At 43.4% G+C, this 20005-nt stretch overlaps 1 protein-coding gene across 2 annotated transcripts in view; it reads right to left on the bottom strand.

Moving 5' to 3' along the window:
- Positions 1-19288, bottom strand: part of frs2a (fibroblast growth factor receptor substrate 2a) — a 45037-nt gene extending 25749 nt beyond the window's left edge. Inside the window, exon 1 of one of the 2 annotated variants that reach the window (XM_031582389.2) lies at positions 18548-19288. The gene's annotated coding sequence lies outside the window, so the exon portion shown is untranslated. The remainder of the gene's footprint in view (positions 1-18547) is intronic. The other variant, XM_012815425.3, reaches the window with a different exon arrangement.
- Between the last annotated feature and the right edge of the window lie 717 nt (positions 19289-20005).

The raw sequence follows: 20005 nt of genomic DNA, 5'->3' as shown, positions 1-20005 counted from the left end.
TGCGCTCGAGGTGGATCATCAGGAATCATAAAAAGTCGATTGTAATCAAGCCCAGTATTGTTTCTTTTGAATACACATGCCACTACATACTTCACGCCACTGTTCTCTTTTGTAATGTTAATAGCCGTTTCTTTTTCTTTGTTACTAGAAGGCTACATGCCACTGTTGAAAAGTTTGTAAAGTTCAAATGTTTTTAATAAAAGGTATATGTTGAAGTACATGGGATTTATTGTATTGTTACCGCTGGTATCAACCTACATTTTTGGTATCATGGAATTCTTACGCCATCTTTTGTCATCTATTAGTGTACTGATTCAGGGTTTTAAATGCTTACATTAGCTTCTAGAAGTTTAAAGTGGGTGGGCAATGCAATGGGATTTAATGATTTTGATAGTGGACAAATACGCCACTGATAATGAATGGCACACAAGGATTCCGAGTAGGCGAGTTCTCCCCCGCGTTTGGATGCAAGTGACGCAAGGCCAAGTTCTTGCCCAAGCTGTTTATTTTCCACCATTTTGTTTTGCCAGATTGCCCTACAAGCAGTTGATTACCTTTCACTAGTTTGTTTCACCTGCAGCCATCACTTTCTGCTATTAAGAAAACTAGTCGATCATGTGATCACTGATCCACTTTAAAATATTTTCCTTGCATTCTTTTCTGCTAAAGGTCCCAAGCCATGTTCTGCACGGTGTACCCTGGCACTAGAACAAGTATTTAGTAGGGGCAGAGGTGGCAAACACTCTCCTCCATCATCCATAATCAACTCCAGCATGAGCGAGCGGAGTGTATTCAAATGGGGAAAATTAAGAGCGTCATGGAGCAAGTTAATTTCAATCAGAAGATGGGATTCACAAGGATGCAGTGTTACACCAATTCAGGATGTCATGATCATTTTTCAAGACATTCATCATCATCATCATCATCTTCATCACATGGATAGGCCATTCTTTAGACTGAGAAAGTGGGCTAGAAGAAACTGCTGATGTATGGACATCTGACTTTTCTCTGATAACAAACATTCCTCTGATAATAATTCTGATATTTCTGAAAATAAATAGGACATCTATTTATTTCACATCGGTTTTTCAAGGGTTGCCATAGCAATGATACTTCAAGACCACCATGAAGCAATCTCGTCAAACTAAAACTGTACGAGAGAGGAGAGGATCAGGATAGTGAGGGCTGGCAACCTCTGCTTTTAGAAGGAAGTGAGAGTGGGAGAGTGTATAAGAGCTCATCAACAATGATGGGTCTTTTGATACAGGCAGGCAATTCTATGTGTGTGTGTGTGTGTGTGTGTGTGTGTGTGTGTGTGTGTGTGTGTGTGTGTGTGTGTGTGTGTGTGTGTGTGAGAGAGAGAGGGACTGTGTACACACGGCCGGCCCACCCACACCCACACCCACTCCCTCACACTCTCACTTTCTCTCTCTGTCCCCACTCTCTTCACTCACTCACTCACTCACAGCCAGTTTGCGGTCAGGAGGTGCATGGCAGGATTGCACAGCATTCCTCCCTCTCTCTCTCTCTCTCTCTCTCTCTCTCTTTCTCTCTGTCTCTCACTCTCTCTCTTTCTCAGCATTCTTCCCTGCACAGGCGCCGTCGCCCAGGCAACCCCACACTCCCATTATGGCCAGCTGGTCTATTGGAGTGCCGCCCCTGCCTAGCGTCTGAACTTTTGTATCACTTCAAACAAGCCAGAGGGAGTTTACTTAAACTCCCACACCATTTTGGCCTGGGACAGGGGGGCCTGGGCCTCACTGGCTGTGGGACAGAGAGAGAGAGAGAGAGAGAAAAAAAACAAAAAAAAAAACAAGACGGTGAGTGAAAACCGGGCTGGGAGAGAGAGAAATCAAGATAGTAGGAGATAAAGAAAGAGAGAGGAGGAGGAGGAGATGAAGAAACGGGAGGAGAGGAGAGAAACGAGAGTGAAAGAATAAGAAAAGCTTCTTCTACACACTGCAGGATTAGCTTCATACTGCTATACAGTTTTATCTGTCTTCTCACATTAAAATTGGCCAAGCAGGGCCCCAACTAAAAGAGAGAAAAAAAACACACACAGAAAAAAGTTAAACATCAAAACTAAGCTACAACACAGAGTAAATTTATACCTAGAATCAGTTCTTTGTTTACTCAAAATATGTCAACGTATGTCAACATACCTGCACCAAGTAGGCTAATCGCTAACAGCTACGGAGAGGGATATCCTGATATATGGGATAACATGGTTGTGAGTAAAAGTTCAGTAGGCTTGTGCATAGCAACTTCTGTCTGTCTTACCACACAAATGCTTTTGCTCATAGTAAGTGGGTGTTCAGCCTCCCACACAAACTGAAACGCAATGGAACAGTCAAGAAGGCCATGTGCTCGCCTACTTACTTTTCTGCTTTGGGAAGAGAGAGAGAGAGAGTGTTAGAGAGAGAGAAAAGAGAAAGACAGAGAGCAAAAAACAGAGAAAGAGAGCTGGTAGTATTGCAACATACAAGTGCAGACACTGAGAGTCGGTCAGAGAATTGGCAGAAGACAGAGGAGGCCTGATGACCCGCTGACCTCTATACCTTTGACCCAGAGAGCTTACCCTTGGGAGAATTAGAGGCATTACAGAGTTTTTAATAAAAAAATAGCAAGATAACTAGCTAACAGTCAACAGATTTGTCTTGCAAAAACGAAAAATATCACAGTTTGCACTGACAAAAGCTAACAAGCTTGGTAACTGATACGTTTCAGTGATCTATGTGGCCTTATTGTGCTATAAAACCTGATTACATTTCCATGGGGTCATGATTTTGGTTTCAAGGGTGCACAAATGCTGAAGAAATATAGGCCTATGGGTGAACCAGTCATGATTGACATTACAAATTGGAGGGTTTTGAGACACGTATTATTGTATAGCTGCGATGGTATTTATTATTAAGTGTCAACTTTCATGGCTACATATACTTGGTCCTTGCTTGACATGGAAAACATTTCAATTTGTCTTTAGCTATGTGCCTCTTTGTGTTGTGGTGGAAGTTTGAAGTGTGAGTGACATTATAAAAATGGATAGTCTTCAAACTATTGGAAGAAGAAAATTGTGAAAGACTGCATCTCTGAAATGAACACCGCAATAAATCAAAGATGATTACATTACGTTACTTTAATATAATTTACCTACAGCCTTAGATGGCAGCACATACTAGTGTTGGCAAAAATAATTCAAAGGTTGTTAGACAGTTGCAGTTATGGTAAAGTAATCAATTTCCCGTAATCTGAGAGAGAAAAAAATCATACTGAAGGCCAGTTTGTGTATCGCCAAAGAAGGAAATTCAATTGTTTGTGATGACTTAAGTAGCGCTTATTTGTGTGAGGCACATGAAAAATATGAAAGGCCTTGTGGATCAAAATTGTCCACTTACAATAAACAGTCCAAAAGCAAACCCTGCTTTGGACAAAAGCGTCTGCTAAGTGACTAAATGTAAAATCTATCATTTCCAGTAACTCTCAGATTTTATAATGTTAGCACACCAGTTCAATTTTCTACCGTTAAATGTTTGCATTTGGTCCAGGGCCACCTAATGATGGGATTTGCCCCTATACATTTCCTGTACAGCGTTGTATAACCGAACTGCTAAAAGAATAAATGTAAATGTACCTCAGGAAATGCAGAATTTCACCCTGATTTAAACCTTACCAACTCTAATCATTTCTATAGGAAGTGGTAAAAACAACAACACAAAAAAAAACATTGACTAGCATACTTGCTAACTTTTTGCACAATGCATAAAAAGGTGAAGTGCACCTAACTTCCACCACACAGTTCCAGGAACTCTTTCCAAGCCACACTTGTGATAGGAACAGTTCATCTTGCTCGAGAGCTCAAACCCTCAATCTAAGTCGACGTTAAAGAGGTATTCTTCTGCTCAAGAGCTAAGCTTGGATCACTTTCACATTTTGTTGCTCGTGTTCTTTTTTTCAGCTTCGGGTGTGAGGTTTAATGCCACAGCGCTCAAAACTAGATTGTCTCAGTTCCACGAGTGCGCCGAGCACTTGACAATGAGTGGTCGCACACCTTCTCATATCAATATCTACAGAAACAGATGCCAGAACATGCTGTTCTTTTAGGCAACATTTGAGAGGCACATCTATTGGAAAGGAAAAAGGTTGCTTGTGAGAGGTAAAATATGCAATCCAACAGAGCCAGACCCATGATGCTCTCTGGGAAATAGAACTGGAGTCATCATCAGGTCAGAATGGCTCCACATATGGCTCCAGAGAAACATCATTCTACCACAATCATCATCATCTATAGAAAAATATGACCTCTATAGAAGGACCTCTAGTGTAGTTCACAGGGTTTTTTGGAAAGCTAGAATGTTGCAGGGCCAGCTTAAAGCAGGAAGCGAAGTGGGTCTTCTTTGCCCCCTGAAGGTGACAGTGGCACCAACACTGGTCACAACAGGTCACTGCTCAAGCAAGTATTCCACAACTCCAGGGTAGTAATTCAGGTCTGATGGTCGTAAGTCGGCCGCAGCCCTGGGTGAGTAAACCGTTGTGGAAATTCCCCTGACTAACTAAAAGTCAGTGGCCATTTCATGGGTCCACCTCATGGGTCCACCTCATGGCTACACAGCAAACTGTTCTTTCTCTCCAAGTCACCAAGTTGAAATGAGAATGGAAAAAAAGTTAAGACAAAACCCCTCTCTTGATTTGCACAGTAAGATTTCAATAGCTCCCAAATACCATGCCGAGGCCGATGTTTATAAACACGTCAGCCTTTAGAAATCAGACTGCGGAGCGGGCTTTTTGGCAACTAGCAAGCAAGTTCTACCACAAGGTAATTCAAATGCGATGTTGAAAATTCACTCCAGTATTGGGTTAAACATCACTGACGGTTCCAGGAGGAGGAAGGAGTCGGCTGAGAGCGGTCAGGTGGTGGGAGGTGTCCAGCTGCAGTCTGGAGAAGCCGGTCACCCTGACCACATTCTCCACAAGGTCAGTGATCCATATCAACAGACCACATGAAGAGTGAGCGTGTGTGGTGTGTGTGTGTGTGTGTGTGTGTGTAAGGCGGGGGGTGGATGCTACTTTCATGGTGCCTCCCAAGTGCATGACTCCCTAGACTGACTCACTTTAAAGAGCTTTGCTTTATTTGTTTTGTCACACGTTCCCAAAAGTGCTGTGGTTTTCGTGAAAGTGATTTTCTTCTGCAGACCTTGGTACAGTTAACCTGTGCCAGGGCAACATTTGAAATGGGTGTGTGTGTGTGTGTTTGTGTGTGACTGTATGTGTATGCAGGCCTATGTGTGTGTGCGTGAGTGTGTGTGAGTGAGTGTGTGACTGTGTATGCAGGCCTATGTGTGTGTGATTGTGTGTGTGTGTGTGTGTGTATGCAGGCCTATGTGTTACTTTCCCAATGCTAAAGCCACTGATGCATGTCTGAGAACACCAATTGCCAAGGGAAGCAAACGTCACGCATCAGAACACACACTCACACACCTTCAAACACACACGGACGGTTAAGGTTAATGCTCTATAACTGAATTCCTTTGACTCCGGACATGCATGAAGGCCTTCACAGTGTATAAGAAGTAGAACTGCACATAAATCTTATCCTGGTAAATATGAGCTTATTAAGTAACGGTTTGGTTTGAGCAGGATATTAATCAATTGTTTAAATGGGAATGCCTACGGCTTACAGCCTCGCTTCACAGAAACTGCAGCCTTTGAAGCTGTCTACGAAGCTTCTTCTAAAAGGAAGACTTAATAATTAATCTCAACCTTAAGTAGGAACAAAGTGGGCAATATGTTAGATCCCAAACACCCTAGCCTAGCCTAGCCTAAGCCCCTACTGAAGACTGTTACAGTTACACTACTAGCCATTTTTATCCAAACAAAGCAAGCTACAGAAGAAAGACGCATTTCGGCAGCAGTCGCACTCCCTGGGAATTGGCCTAAACCCACTGACCTTGGCAAGGCCGGTGCCCTGCTTTCCTCGCACATGAGCTACAAGAACAACAGCAAACCTCGGAGAGCAGATCTGTGCCATCTACCATTATTCATTTTACAGTTGAATTTGCTTTTTTTGGAGGGGGGTCTGACTGGGGGAGTTTGATTGCTTGTCTGTAATCCCTTTTATATAGCAGAAATGCTGTGCCTTTGTACCTTTTCTACAGAACAGCAAAACGGAATAAACATGGAATGGGGGGACGTTGTTGATCTGCCTTTAAGCTGGCAGCGATGTCAAGTCATAGAGCCGGAACGATGTCTGTGTACGTCAGAACACACAAATCTGCACACCATCTCTCCGCTCGAGTCTGAACCTGGCAATAACTGTGCACGACTTATAAGAGCCCACCGACACTAAGTGTACCCATCATTGTTTTTGAAAGTACCAAGTAGACTTGTTGTTTATCAGACGCAGATGTTATGGCGCCTTCGAGAGTACTCAGAATTCAGAGAGTCAGAGATGACACTTCCCAGGTCTCTATTTTGCACAAACGCATTAAAGTCAAACACAATAATGTGGTGATGACTCATCAGTGGATTTTGTACAATAATTATATGCAACTTTTTTTCTTGTTTATTTTGACACAACTTTCTCTGCTTCTTACGCACTTAAAAACCTTTGATATAGTCAAGGTCTCATTGCCATATTGATAATGATGTCAAATGAAATGCTTCACTGAAGCTGTGTTCCACCCTTAGTAGTACAAATTAAAAAATATCCAACTTTCCAAGTGGTCTCGAACGTGGCATTATAGACGCTATGTTTAATATCACGCCTCTGCTACGGGAATGCCGGCACGCTGTCTAAAAACACACACTGGGGCAGCATTATGCTGGCTTGGTTCAGTGTAAACAAGCACAACTGGCATAATGAGGGGTCTTCTTAATGGCAATATAGCAGGATCTCTGTTTAAAAGGGGCCAATCATTCAGTGGGTGTTTACGCTGTGGAGCATAGGCCCATGTCTCACTCTACACTGGTAGCTTTGCCGTTTGGAGAAGAGCAAGACGAAAGAGAGGGGGGGGGGGGGGGGGGGGGGGGGGGTGAGGCCAGCTAACCTTCAACAAACTCAAACATATGGCCCATTCTTCCACTGTGAGGATCAGGGTCTTTAAAAACAATAAGATGAAACAGCTCTGCTGGGTTATCCTTGTGTGCCTCTTGAATTTATATTAAATCTACCTCAGCAACCTTCAGCAGAAGTTCACCAAGTGCATTTTCTGTCGTTCTACTTTCGATTCCACTTTCGCTGTTGGCGAACTGATTATTTCAAATATTTCACTCAAGGTCGGACGTGGCGAAGCCACGTTCTGTGACGGTCTTGCACAACTTACTTCACCTCGCCTCTTCACATCTGTTCAGTCACAGCAAATGCTTTTATCCAAAGCGATTCGCGACGCACGCCTTCATTTACTCCATCGTATATGCACTCATTAGGAACGCAACTCTTGGCGCTGTGTTGTTAGTGTAGCTACAGGGTCAGCACACTGCATTTGTTAATGTGTCTTTCAGTCGCACTGCGTAAAGGCTACATAATGCCCCAGGCGTTGTATCTGATCAACCCCTACTGAAGTAAAAGGCTTTGCTAATCTCGAACGCCACTCTGCGCTGCTGACACTCTTGGGGGCTGCTCAGTGTCCTTCAAGCTCTAATCAAAAGCACGTTTTACCACTCCGAGTACCGGAGAGACAAGTAGAGCTACTGTGTGGGAGGATGACGAGCACTGACAGGGAGGGACAAGGACATGCCCACAACACACACACAGAGAGAGAGAGAGAACAAGATAAACAGAAAGATTGGAGGCATGAAAGGAGAGATAAGGAGAGAGAGAGAGAAAGAAAGAAAGAAAGAAAGAAAGAAAGAAAGAAGAGATGGGAAAGAGGATGGGGGGCAGTGACAGAGAGAAAAGAAGGGAAGAGACTAGATGACTGTGCGGTCACACCGCAGCTCTAATGATCACTCTGCCTGCCTGCAACTCAGGTGCTGGTTGTAACCGTGTGTAACTGTGTGTAATTGCCGCATGTTTCTCACTCATCGGACCTCACAAGCTCCAAAGGAGAAACCCAGGCGGGATGGAATGAGCTTACTATTACAAACACCTCTACAAAGCCAAGCACAGGGAGGAAGATGTGAGCCACATAAGGTGGGTGGGGCTGGAAACAATAGCAGCAGAAAGGCCCCATAGCCTATTCCCACACTGTTCTCTGAACCTTAGATGGAATCACAACAGTACGCCAAGAATCAAGAATCAGGCACAGAAGCCCTGCTTAGATAATGTGCGTGAGTGGGTGACTGGATATCAGTGTACCCACCACTGGGCAGTGGGCACCACTGTATGAATACCAATTACAGACTGCATTCAAGACTGAAGCATCAGCAAACCTCCACATTAGGTAGAACATATTGAGAAACATGGAAAGACACACTCAAGAGTGATACCCTGCCACACAAGATGTGAGCGGTAAAGGACGGGAAAAAGAGGGAAAGACAGATAGATAATTTACCAATTTGGTAAAAATTGCCACCTGGTCATATGCAGAACAGTGCAGTGCTATAGTACAGATGTAGTACGTGTGTGGTTTGCTGTTTTAACACTCGTTAGCTGTAGTAATGCTTATACGGCCCTTGAAGCGAATCGGATCAGTAAACCTCAATCCAATATTCCCTTATATACAGTCTCTTTGTGCTCCTCCTGGTGCTCCTACAGCAGTCCTTTTATGACCACACATTACCACCCACCCCAGAAACAGAAAAAGACGGATAAAAAAAATAACATGTAATTCTCCACCCCTTCCCCACCCCCGTTGAGACCTTAATTGGCATGTAAATTACATAGTTATGCAGAGAAAAAGCTGGGAGGTGACTGATTGTTTACAGTGCCCCATAAATACAACACAAGTAGTAACCGCACGGACATTCTAACAAGTTAGTGCAGAACGGCACATTCCAATGCAAACAGCAGTGTCAACAGCGAGTTGGATGAGAAACACATTACTAAGTAATTACACACCAATAACAGTAATAGGAGTAAAGTTCATTGGCTGGTTGAGAAACAGTCGGGGGGCCGAGCCAAGCAAAATTGTAACCTTCGAGGCGCGTTAACGGGCTTGACACGTATGGGGGTCTTTATGGGTTAAGCAGCACGGTTTGCTTTTGAAGCTTCGCTCTGGAGCAAATTAGGGTCATTTGTGGGGAGGTGGGGGGGGCGGGGGAGGATAGAAGAAACGTTTCTTTCGGATGATTCGACAAAACCACCAGGCATCAAAGCCTCACACAAAGTTTGTTGTTTTTTCACCCCCACCACCCATCCAGCCCTCGGCCCCCTCATTTTCTTTCTTTCTTTAAAAAAAAAAAAAAAAAAAAAGGCTTGTTTGAAATCACGTTGTGACAACTTCTCAGAAACGGGCCGTGCTTAGTCCATTTCATCCCCCTGTGAAGCAATACCAACTGTGGGAGGCTCTCGCTTAAACCAACACAGAGGCCCAGCCAACTCAGTCCAAACCGCCATCCTCCCCCCCCAGCCCCCACCAAATCCACACCCCAGTTCCAAGCTGTGGCGTTTGGGCCTCCCTCGCTGGATCATTGGGGTTGGCTGGGGGTGACTCAGACGTGATTCAGATGCTCGGCTTTGGGCTCTGTTTACCGAGCCATCGCTAAAGCTGTTTGTTTTACGGGAGGCAGGGAGGGATCAGGAGGTCATCAGTGCTTTCGTCTACGATGCCTCGACTTTTGAGTGGTGAGGAGCGGAGAGAGGAGAGAGTGAAGACAGAAAGGGAGAGAGAGGGGGGGGGGGGGAGATATGGAGAGGCTAACTAAGGAGAAAAGAAAGAAAGAAAAAAGTGAGAGCGACAGAGAGACGGAGAAAGAGACGAAGAAAAAAAGACGGAGACACTAAGACAGAGGACAGAGAGGTCGGGAGAGTGGGATGGAGGGAGGGAGGGAGTGAAGAGGCCCTGAAACAACTTGATCTCTTTGTCTGAAAGAATGTACAGTGGAACCATGTGGAATGTGAAAGCATTCGCTCAATACACACAAAAACGCCTCTGCTCAAAAGAACCCATTTGGCATCCAGGAGGAGAGCTTAGCCCCAGAAGGAGCGGGGAAAAAAAAAAAAAATCCATGGCTGCTACTACACAGCAGTTTTTAGGTGTCTGCTGCCATGTATGCAACAGTCTCAGAAAGTGGAACTAAATACAAGCACTCCGGACCTGACTAATTACGGTTTAAAAAAAAAACTCCAAACCACCACACTCTCACCTGAAAAGCACACACAGAGGCATGCTTAGGTGAGCTTTTCGAGTCTTACCACACAAACAAAAACATTTACACGGAGGTCAGCGAGTCAAAAATGCTACTCTGTACTCATGACCTTCTAAAAACGGTTAATTGCCTGGGTCTCTTGCACTATTTTCGTATCGGCGGGGGCTAACAATAATACTGAGCTGTTTGACAAGCGCCATAAATACAGTGTCTCGGCCAGCCCGGCCCTCGCTCGGAAAGCATAATATCAGTCAATACATAAAAGCCTGCATTCTGCTCCAGCTCCTGGGCTGCCTCCAATTTATGACATTTTGAGCGACCAGCATTCCAACTGCAGTGATGGGTGGGGGGAGGTGTTGTGGTGTAGCGTGAGTGTGTGTGTGTGTGTGTGTGTGTGTGTGTGTGTGTAGGGGGGCAGTCTGAATCAGTTTCAGCGTGAATGCATCCTTACTATGAGCCAGCCTTCATTGTGTGTCTATCTGTGAGACTAATACAGCTTTCACCTCTTCTTTTTTTTCCCTCCCTCCCAAACGCCCCTCTCTCTCACTCTCTCACACACACACACACACACACACACACACACACACACACACACACACACACACACACACACACACACACACACACACACACACACACACACACACACACACACACACACACACACACACACACACACACACACACACAATCTCCCTCTCCTCCAGTCCTCCTTCACTCAGTCTAACAGGAACAGGAGAGGCCTGGCTTCTGAAGCTGCCGTCAGCCAGTGAGCCAGAGAGCGAGTTCAAATACCACATAATCAAAGAAGTGTGTCAGCTCTAGTCGAAGATCTCTGTTTACTTTTGAGGAAGAATCTCAAGTAAATCTGAGTCCATTGATAATTGTGGCAAACACACTCACGCACACACACACATACACAGCCCTTTTGAGCAAGCTGAGTAGAAGTAATGGTGCTCTGTCTTGATATGGAAAACCCACAGGAATTCTGAAGTGAAAATATATATATAAAGCAACACTTTTCAGCAAACAGAGATGGAGAAATGGCCTACATTTACGAGATGCCTTCTAACTGAGGCACTCAAACAGAACTTTTTCCAACAGCTAACTGCTGACAATACAACAAAAAAAGACAGGTATGGACCACACACTCATTTTGCTATATCCAATGTCTGTAAAGAGCATACTTGTTCTATAAGAGGGCCATGCGTGAGGTTGTCGAGTTAGACCTAATTTTGGATGAAGGAAAGTCATCCTGAAACGAAACAGCCAGCGTGTCCTCTGTAAATTCTCTCAGCCAAGAGGTATGTGCTGAGGAACAGACAGACGGCAGCAGAAGGCAATGGCAATGGATTCGTACTGTTTGCCGTAATTTGTTTAGTCTTACGCAAGAGACATTTCCTGGTTCTTTTTTGGCGGCGCGACTCAGATCTTCCGAGACGCAGAAGAGACAGAGAATTTTTCCTCTCGATCACGGCACAGGACCGACCCAAACTAAACCAAGACGAGCCAAGGTCTCCCGCAGCGGCGCTGCTGGCATGTCCAAATCCATCCCCTTCAGAACGGGCTAACTTCAGGGCCATCACTGGCCTACTGTTTGTCATCGGCAGGGGGCTACATCTCAAATTAGCATAGCTGTGTTAGTGCTCCGCATTATCTGGAGTTCAAAGGCATTCTGGATGCTGATGTTTACCCCGCAGTGGGAGATACAACGTGCCGGCCGGCGTCTTATCAGATTCCAAAGAGGCGGCCTGTTGCATCACCCATCCACTATCGTGCCCAGGGCCAGAACCCGTTTGTGTTAAACGCAGTGTTGGTCCTCCCTTTCAAAAACAGACAAGACACTGTTGTCTTTGACATCACTGGAGCATTCTGAATCGTTCTCAGGGAATCAAAAAGGGGGAAAAAAGGGAGGGAAAAGGGGGGGAAGGGGAGAGAAGAGAGTAGAAAGCAGTGAAAGAGCACAACCAAAAGAGCTTAGTAAGCAGTGACAGTAGCAGTGGCCTTGGCCTGCAAATAAGACAGTCATTCTGCGAGGCAAACCATTAGTGAAATCTGATTTTCAGGAAAAATGCCTCCACTGTTTGAAATACATTTCAATTACACTAAATTCGTCACAGACACACATGGCTCAGCAGTTTGGCTGCCCACTAACTGAGGGAGTCAAGTTGTGTCAACTTTGGGTTATCCTCAAAAATGTGCCACCAATGTCTATGCGGTCAACCAATCGTCTGGTCGTTAGATTAATTAGTGTGACATTTGCATAGTTTGATTATCCGTCATCGGTATATTGTTATCTAAATTTCCTAAAAATATTTTTTTAAGCAATACATTTACTATCTCACCACATCTCCACTGCTAACCTTCTTTGCACAAAATTCCCTCATTGGCCAAGATCTGACCTTGAAAATCAAACTTTTTGTCTGCTGCTGGAAACAAGGATGGAAGGTAAATATCCAGTAAAAGGGTCGCTGCACTCAAACCATGCCGTTAATCAAACTGCACTAGGCTAATTGGGCCTTTTTGAAATCAGTAGAAGTAGGCTAATCTACGCTTAAGCTTAAAAAAACAAGGGATATAAAATAAGGACTTGTAATATGAACTAATTGGTACTCTTATGCTGTATGTTGGAAGAGTTTGACACTGCACATTTAACAAATAGATAATGGAAATGTATTCTCTCAAATGAAACATTCAAAGAAGTTTAGCTTAAAGCACAGCCCCTCTGAATTAGTCGTACAGTCGTCATTTTAAGCAACCGTTCATGAAATGAAACTTCAGCTCGCTTGCGGTTTCCATTGTATGTCGGAAGCTTGAGGCAATGCTGAACATTACCCAATTGCTACTTTGCATTTTTTTCATTTGGCCTCATCGTCGTCGTCAATATCACTTTATCCAAGTCCTTCCACCTCTTTCATCTAATAATTGAAAGCTTTTTAAATAGCCAAAGGCATCTACAGCGTAGCCAACATAAGATAACCACCATAGGGAAATGTACTCACAATGTCAAAATTAGCCCCCTTTTCGAAGGCCCTGTCTCCACTCACACACTGTCTCCTGCGAGATGTGATCAGCATTGTTTCTTATATTGTAGAAAGAATTGTGGGCTTATAACTTTAAATGCTACTTGCCCAATGAAACACTCAAAATCATTTTCTTATCTTCCTGCCTTTTTCTCAAACCTGCTAGATTAGCTAGAAGTGCAATAATTTCAAAGAAGTCATGTTGCCAGAGCCTATTTAAAAGCATTAAAATATCGGCCTGTAATATCAGTCATCGTCCTCTTTTGGTCGCAGATCTCATTATTGTATCGGCCCTGAAAAAAAAACATGTTTGTCGACCCCTACTCATTTCATCCACTAATTAATTCCTTAACCCAGTGGCGAAATGAGACAACATGCATGCAACTCTACCCATCATGAAAGCCCAGGTGTTTCTTGTATTGAGCTACAATCAGTTGTTCCAGAAACCGACTGCCCTAAAGTGAAGTAAGTATGGGGAGAAGAGGATAGTGTTCTGACTGGATGCTGTGAAGCTGCTGAGGCGGAGTGCAGTAGCCTCGCTTCACATTATGACTCCCCTCCAAGGAGAGAGCTTGCTGACGCACATTCAGCTCTCCCATTAAACATTAACGCTGCTCAGGGCCGGCACCGCTCCCCACACACACACACACACACACACACACACACACACACACACACACAGCGCTTGCCGTCTTTGATTCACACACACACCAGGTGCTTGATGTCAGTTCACAAACACACTCAGAAAACCGCAGGTATACACATACAAACACGCACACCTCCACAATTTCAACATTCACAAGCACTACACCATCCTGTTGCAGGAAAAAAAAAAAAAAAAAACACACATACACACTCTAAAATTAAATCGCTCTCTGGTACACCTCTCTATACTCATGTTGATAGGAAGAGTACAGGGATCATTCTGGAGACCAACGCAAATCCAACTCCCTCCACACCCCCACAAAGATGACCTCGTCCTTCCACCTGTACTCCCACCCCACCTCACCCTGCCCCCAACCACAACACTCTCAAAGTCTGCTTCCTATTGGAGGGTAGGCTGCAAGGAGTTGAAGAGCTGTGCCCAGCATTATAAATAGGGCGATAACAGTCTCATTGGGCGGAGACCGACTCGATGGCTGGACAAAAAACGCGTGGCAGGTGGCGTCACACAGCGCGTCAGAGGACTCCACCGGGCGATTAGGCGGATCATAAAGCTCGGGCTGACTCACTGGGCAAACATCATCCACAAGCCGATCTGGGCCCGCTCTCCTGTCAGGGCAGGGAGATATTAAAAACAGCAAATCATTCTCACAATTGAAGCACAGGCTAAGCGGCAGCTCTCGACGAGCCCAAACAAACCCGAGAGTAGGCTACTCATTTAGCACGATCAGTTTTAATAAGCCTTTCAGTGCGCTGAGAACTAGCGGGAGAAAACACCACAGAGGTCTGATCTCCTGTGTCTGATGTGCTTTCAATTATTCATTTACTGTTGTGTTTTCCGCCTTTGTTAGCTTGAGTCCCAGTAACAAGGTTCATGTCAAGCTGACCCTGGGAGAGTTTATTGAGAGAAGAGATTTCCTAAATGGGGACAAACCTGAACTGAGAGAGTGACTGCTGGAACACCACTACAGAGGCCCGCATAAGGCATGTTATTTCAGATGGCTTTTTACTACATTCATTCATTGATCATGTTGTAGAATATATTGTGATTGTCCAATTGCAGTATCTGTATAAGATAATACACTTTACATTTATCCAAAATCACTCCCCCCGGAAATTTGCAATCTTGCGTATTGCCGTTTTTGCCAATTCAGGCAAATTCAAGGATTTCAATATTTCTGTAACACTTTCTTGATGAAAGGTTTTGAAAGGGCTCCTAAAGCACTGAGGCCTGACTTTTTTTTAGGTACTCTGACATGCCTTGATGTTTTTGTATATTTCCTCTAACTAAGAACATTCATGCAAAAGCGCCATATATGTAGAAGATTAAAGGTTTCTGGGGGTGTTCTTTTTATGACTAGGACAAAAACTCACAGAGCTTTAAAGGCATATTGACAACAAGAACACAAATGTACATATCCCTCCACAGGGATATAGTCCTTTAAGATTCTATTCAGGAACTAGGTCAAAAAATGTGACTGCATACAATTTAGCCGTGGGTTTAGCTTAGTTTCAGCATAAGATTGTTCAGTGGGTAACATTTTATACCACATTCATATAGCCCATCGTTACTGGACTGAAAGGTAACGATTGTCTGTCTGTCTGTCTGTCTGTCTGTCTGTCTGTCTGTCTGTCTGTCTCCTTCTCTGTCACTCACACTCACACACAAACACTCTCTCACACACACACACACAGACACGTTATGAAAAACTGTTGGCACACCCCATCAGCATTACAACACACCATTTAAAAACCTAGACACCCTCAAGCCTTTAAAACACTGGGGAACAACTGACTGACAGGGTTCTGACAGTTCAAGACCATTTATACAACAACAGCCTAATATCTAATGAGCCATTCAAAGGTGTACCAACCATATAAAAAATATGATAAACTGCCATTTAAGGTCGTGGTTTATGATAAGAGGCAAGGTGGAGAGAAGTACACGGTATATAAAACCCCCATTAAATCACTGCATTTCCTGAATGTTAATGGCATACGTGTTTGTGAAATAATTTTGGGGCCACATACAAACAACATATTACCGTGTAATCTTAGAATATATTCTTGTAGAATCATAATCAAAAAATAAAACAAAAACAGCTCAAAGAGCCACGGCTCTGTGATTTTCCACCAGGATTTTCCGCTTCACGGCTCTAGAGATTATCATGATATGGTTTTGCAATAAACCACCATGACTCAAGCCTTGCTGGTGCCACTCTGTCCAAGTATGTCTTGCCTACAGCGCCTTTTTAGATGCCTACCTAGCTGAGTCATATTTACTATGAGCTGATGTGACTTGCTCTGAGTGTGTGAGCATGTGAGCCTAGTGGTTGCATTTAATGGTCATCTCTTTCATCATCCTAGCCTAGAAAATATCACACAGGAGAGATATCAAATCTCGACTAATGTATATTTGCAAAGCAATTATGATATGGTAACATCACAATAAAGCCATCAGTGATTATGCTACAGTCAAAGACCAAATTTCACCAATTTGTCTTGATTGCCTGCCTGCCTGCCTGCCTGCCCCCCCACCCAAAATGTTATAAGATCAAAGAATGTGGCTTATATGATGGTAAATGAACATGTCTTCTTGAGAATGACTTCAAATCCTTCCCTGACTGGCTGCTAACTGGCTCAGGGAATATTTAAACAAGTAATCAGTCACGTGCTCAGACAACTGTGCTCAAGCGTGGCAGATAAGCCCATTCATTCTCCTCATGCTCACTAACACACACATATACACACACACACACACACACACACACACACACCCACACTCAGTCCATTATTAAACACACAAGAAGTGAACAATAGCTGAAACACATGTACAGTGGCAAAGTATAGGAACTCACCTAAAATCCATAGGTTCAATGTACTGCTTATTTCAAGTATGACAATTCATAAAGGAATAGGCTACACTTCATGCCTGAATTCTTGTGGAGCTCCCACAGTATGTTCATCCATGAGAGAGACCTTGGGTCCCTGGTGATGTACGTTTTTGCGACCTTGTTCACCTGACAGTCAAGTGTGATGAGAGTGTTGCCATTCAATTAGACTGATCACTTGTTACAACTGTCACTCTGGACTGGGCTTTCATTTAAACCCAAATTTGCAGATCACTGCCGAAAGTCCGGAACCAACTTGATCTGAGGTTAACAATCAATCAGCTGAATGACAAGGCTTATAGTATTTAAGTAAATAGACATTCCATAAACCCGCTCACAGATAGGAAATAAATGGCTATAAAACGGCTGATAATCCATCACTGGAGGTATGAGTAAAGGTCAATATTTTCATCATGCAAAATGATGGCTGTAATGGACTGTTCACATATGAGGAGGTGTTACGTGTGAGTGACAAGTAATGAAGTCTTATTTTCAGATGAACTCCAGAGTAGACTGAACATGCCATTGTGGATTCTCACCTGACATTTTACAATCAGTTTCCCATTACGTTAACAGTTAGCCTAGTGTCATGCAGCTGAATGTCCTCTTTCCTAGTAGTGTCACTTCACTAGTTTTTCCCCGGTCACAGACCATGGACACATTAAACATATGGCAAGTTTATACCAAGTGTATGCTCTTTACTTGTCAAGAAGATTGTTTCATTCGTAATAAACTGCAAACACTATAGGCAGGCATTAAATGGATCACGTTATGCAGACTTATGAAAACAGATTTACAAATGTCTCATTCTGGATTCCCACAGCACGATTTAACGGATTTATTTAACGGAGTTAAAAAAATAAATAAATAGCAGACATTTAAATAGATACGCCAACATCGTGCGTGAATGTAACAGCATCTCAAACACGATGACAGGCTATAACTCAATTCAACGCATGCTAATTTCGCCAGGTGTGACTAGGCTAAATTCTAGCTCCACGTTGTCGTTAACACTGCCTGGAAACTAAACAAGCGCATCGCTCGCCGCTTATCCACATTCCTATTAAAAGCATACTTTCAGATTATCAGGTTGATCACTACATCAACCCTGCAAACGTGTCGGTTTTTTCTAAGCAATTAACACATGCACTCCCGAAAATGTGCTAATGCAAGCTATTAAATGCGCATATACAATACAATTAAAAGTTGGCATTAACAAATATCAAAGAAAAGCCAATATGAAACGGTAAAAGATGCGTTTTATCAAATTAGTGAGGAACGGGGCAGATTCCTGTTTTACTGCAGCAAGTGTTTAACGTTAATGATTGGAATGTCTGACATCTGCTCTAATCCAAATCGGTAAACTTGATTTTTTTCAATTTGCTGTCTAGCGAACTAAGGTAGATAACATTTTGCGGAAGGCGAAAAGAAAGCACTCTTCTGATCTATCAGTTCAGCCAACTCTAGTGCAGACAAAAAATATCGTAGTAATCTCTGCATAAACAAACAGCTGGTTAGCGCTTGCAATGCACCCCTGGCCTTTATGTAAGTAATTTCGCTCATAACTAACCATCAAATACTAAACATTATTTTTCCTTACTATACAATAGTTAGCCATTGTCATCTTATCAACACCACTAATGTATTGTAATTAACGTAGCTACCTAAGCAATCTTCAAACCGTCTTCCTAATAAAGACAACTAGAAGTTTAGAAAGTGACTTACTTACGATATGATATCCGTCGCAAGAGGATGGATGGAACTGAAATGGAAAACTTCCTCGGATCCAATGTTTTTTTGCAATCAGACGTAACTCAACAAACGTTAGCAGGCGAGTTCACATTAGTTATTGAATATCTTCTGGACTACCAGCCCATATGAAACTCCTCACACTCTTGTCCCAGAGCGCCAAAAAACAAACACAAAACTTCAAATAGGTCCCATTCTATGGGCAAGCAGCCGACAAAGCCATCTCACAGTCCTCGGTCTATTCAGTGATCTATTTGTAACCAACTGGCCGCAAATATCCGCTAATGTTACTGTGTTTGTAAATAGTACCCAAACGTATTCAAGTTAATCTTGTAGTCCGTCCTGCCTTGTAAATCGCTCGATCGCACAGCAACTCCTACTTGATTGCATTGGGCCTCGTTCTGGAGCTATTCGCTACTACAACTACATCCGGGTCATGGAAACTTGGAAAAGTGGGTGTTCCTTCATTGTTCACTTAAAGGTCCAGTTCGCGATTTTAATCCCATACACTTTTAGTCAAATTCAGCTAATTGCTCCTCCTGGTCTTCTAGCTGTCTGTTCAGTGTTTGAGGTAAAAAAAAAAAAAAAACCTGCTGTTCCTAGCCTACACAGTCCTTGCTCTGTAAATAGAGACGAGCACAATTAAGTCCCGCTCACATCGCTCTCCATTAATTGTATTACGTAAAGGTGCCTCCTTGTCACTTCTGTCTGCTAGTAAATCAAAAAATGTCTAAAGGCTTCTGTGTGGAGGACTACCAACAAGATAGAGAACCCAGAACTAAGTTTTCATGAGCTGCTGAGCTGAAAAACTGAGCATTTAAGGAGATATGGCACTAGCTATCTGACCGGTTAGCAGACTTAAGCTTGCTGGTGGCAAAGATAGGTAGCTGACACCTCTGAAGCAGTCTCTGGCAAACCTCATTAAAAGTTGGAATAAGGTAAATAACTATCCCCAAACAAGATTTCCTCTACTAGACCCTTCAGTGAGGGGGTATTCCAAGTAAAGCGTGATTTAGGGACATACCTGGGTAAGTTAATCTCCTAATAGAAGAGCCCTTGGCATCTTTCTCCATTCAAAACCATAGGGCTCTTCTTTTAGAAGGTTTACCACCTACTCTGAGTTAACTTACCCAGGTTTGTCACTAAACCACATACTTGGAATACCCCACAGGATGGCTTTACATCAGACTGCAGTTCATGGTAGTTTTGACTGGTTTATGGTGGTACACAATACACAATGTTCAGATTTAAACGCAGATTCGTGTGATGTACTTTTAATGCATATTTGACCATCCAATGTGGAATTATGGATCTCTCCCCATTCATTTAGATAGGAGCCTGATCTGGTCAGTCTGATCACTTCTCCAAGAAAAGCAAGGTAAGGAGAAGGGGCACTGAGAAAGGCCAACAATATTGAGTTTGTCAGTAAACCTT

This window comes from Clupea harengus, chromosome 16 (assembly GCF_900700415.2).
Source record: "Clupea harengus chromosome 16, Ch_v2.0.2, whole genome shotgun sequence".
Lineage (NCBI taxonomy): Eukaryota > Metazoa > Chordata > Actinopteri > Clupeiformes > Clupeidae > Clupea > Clupea harengus.
The sequence above is the reverse complement of the archived record's forward strand: the minus strand, read 5'-3'. Positions and strand labels throughout refer to the sequence as shown.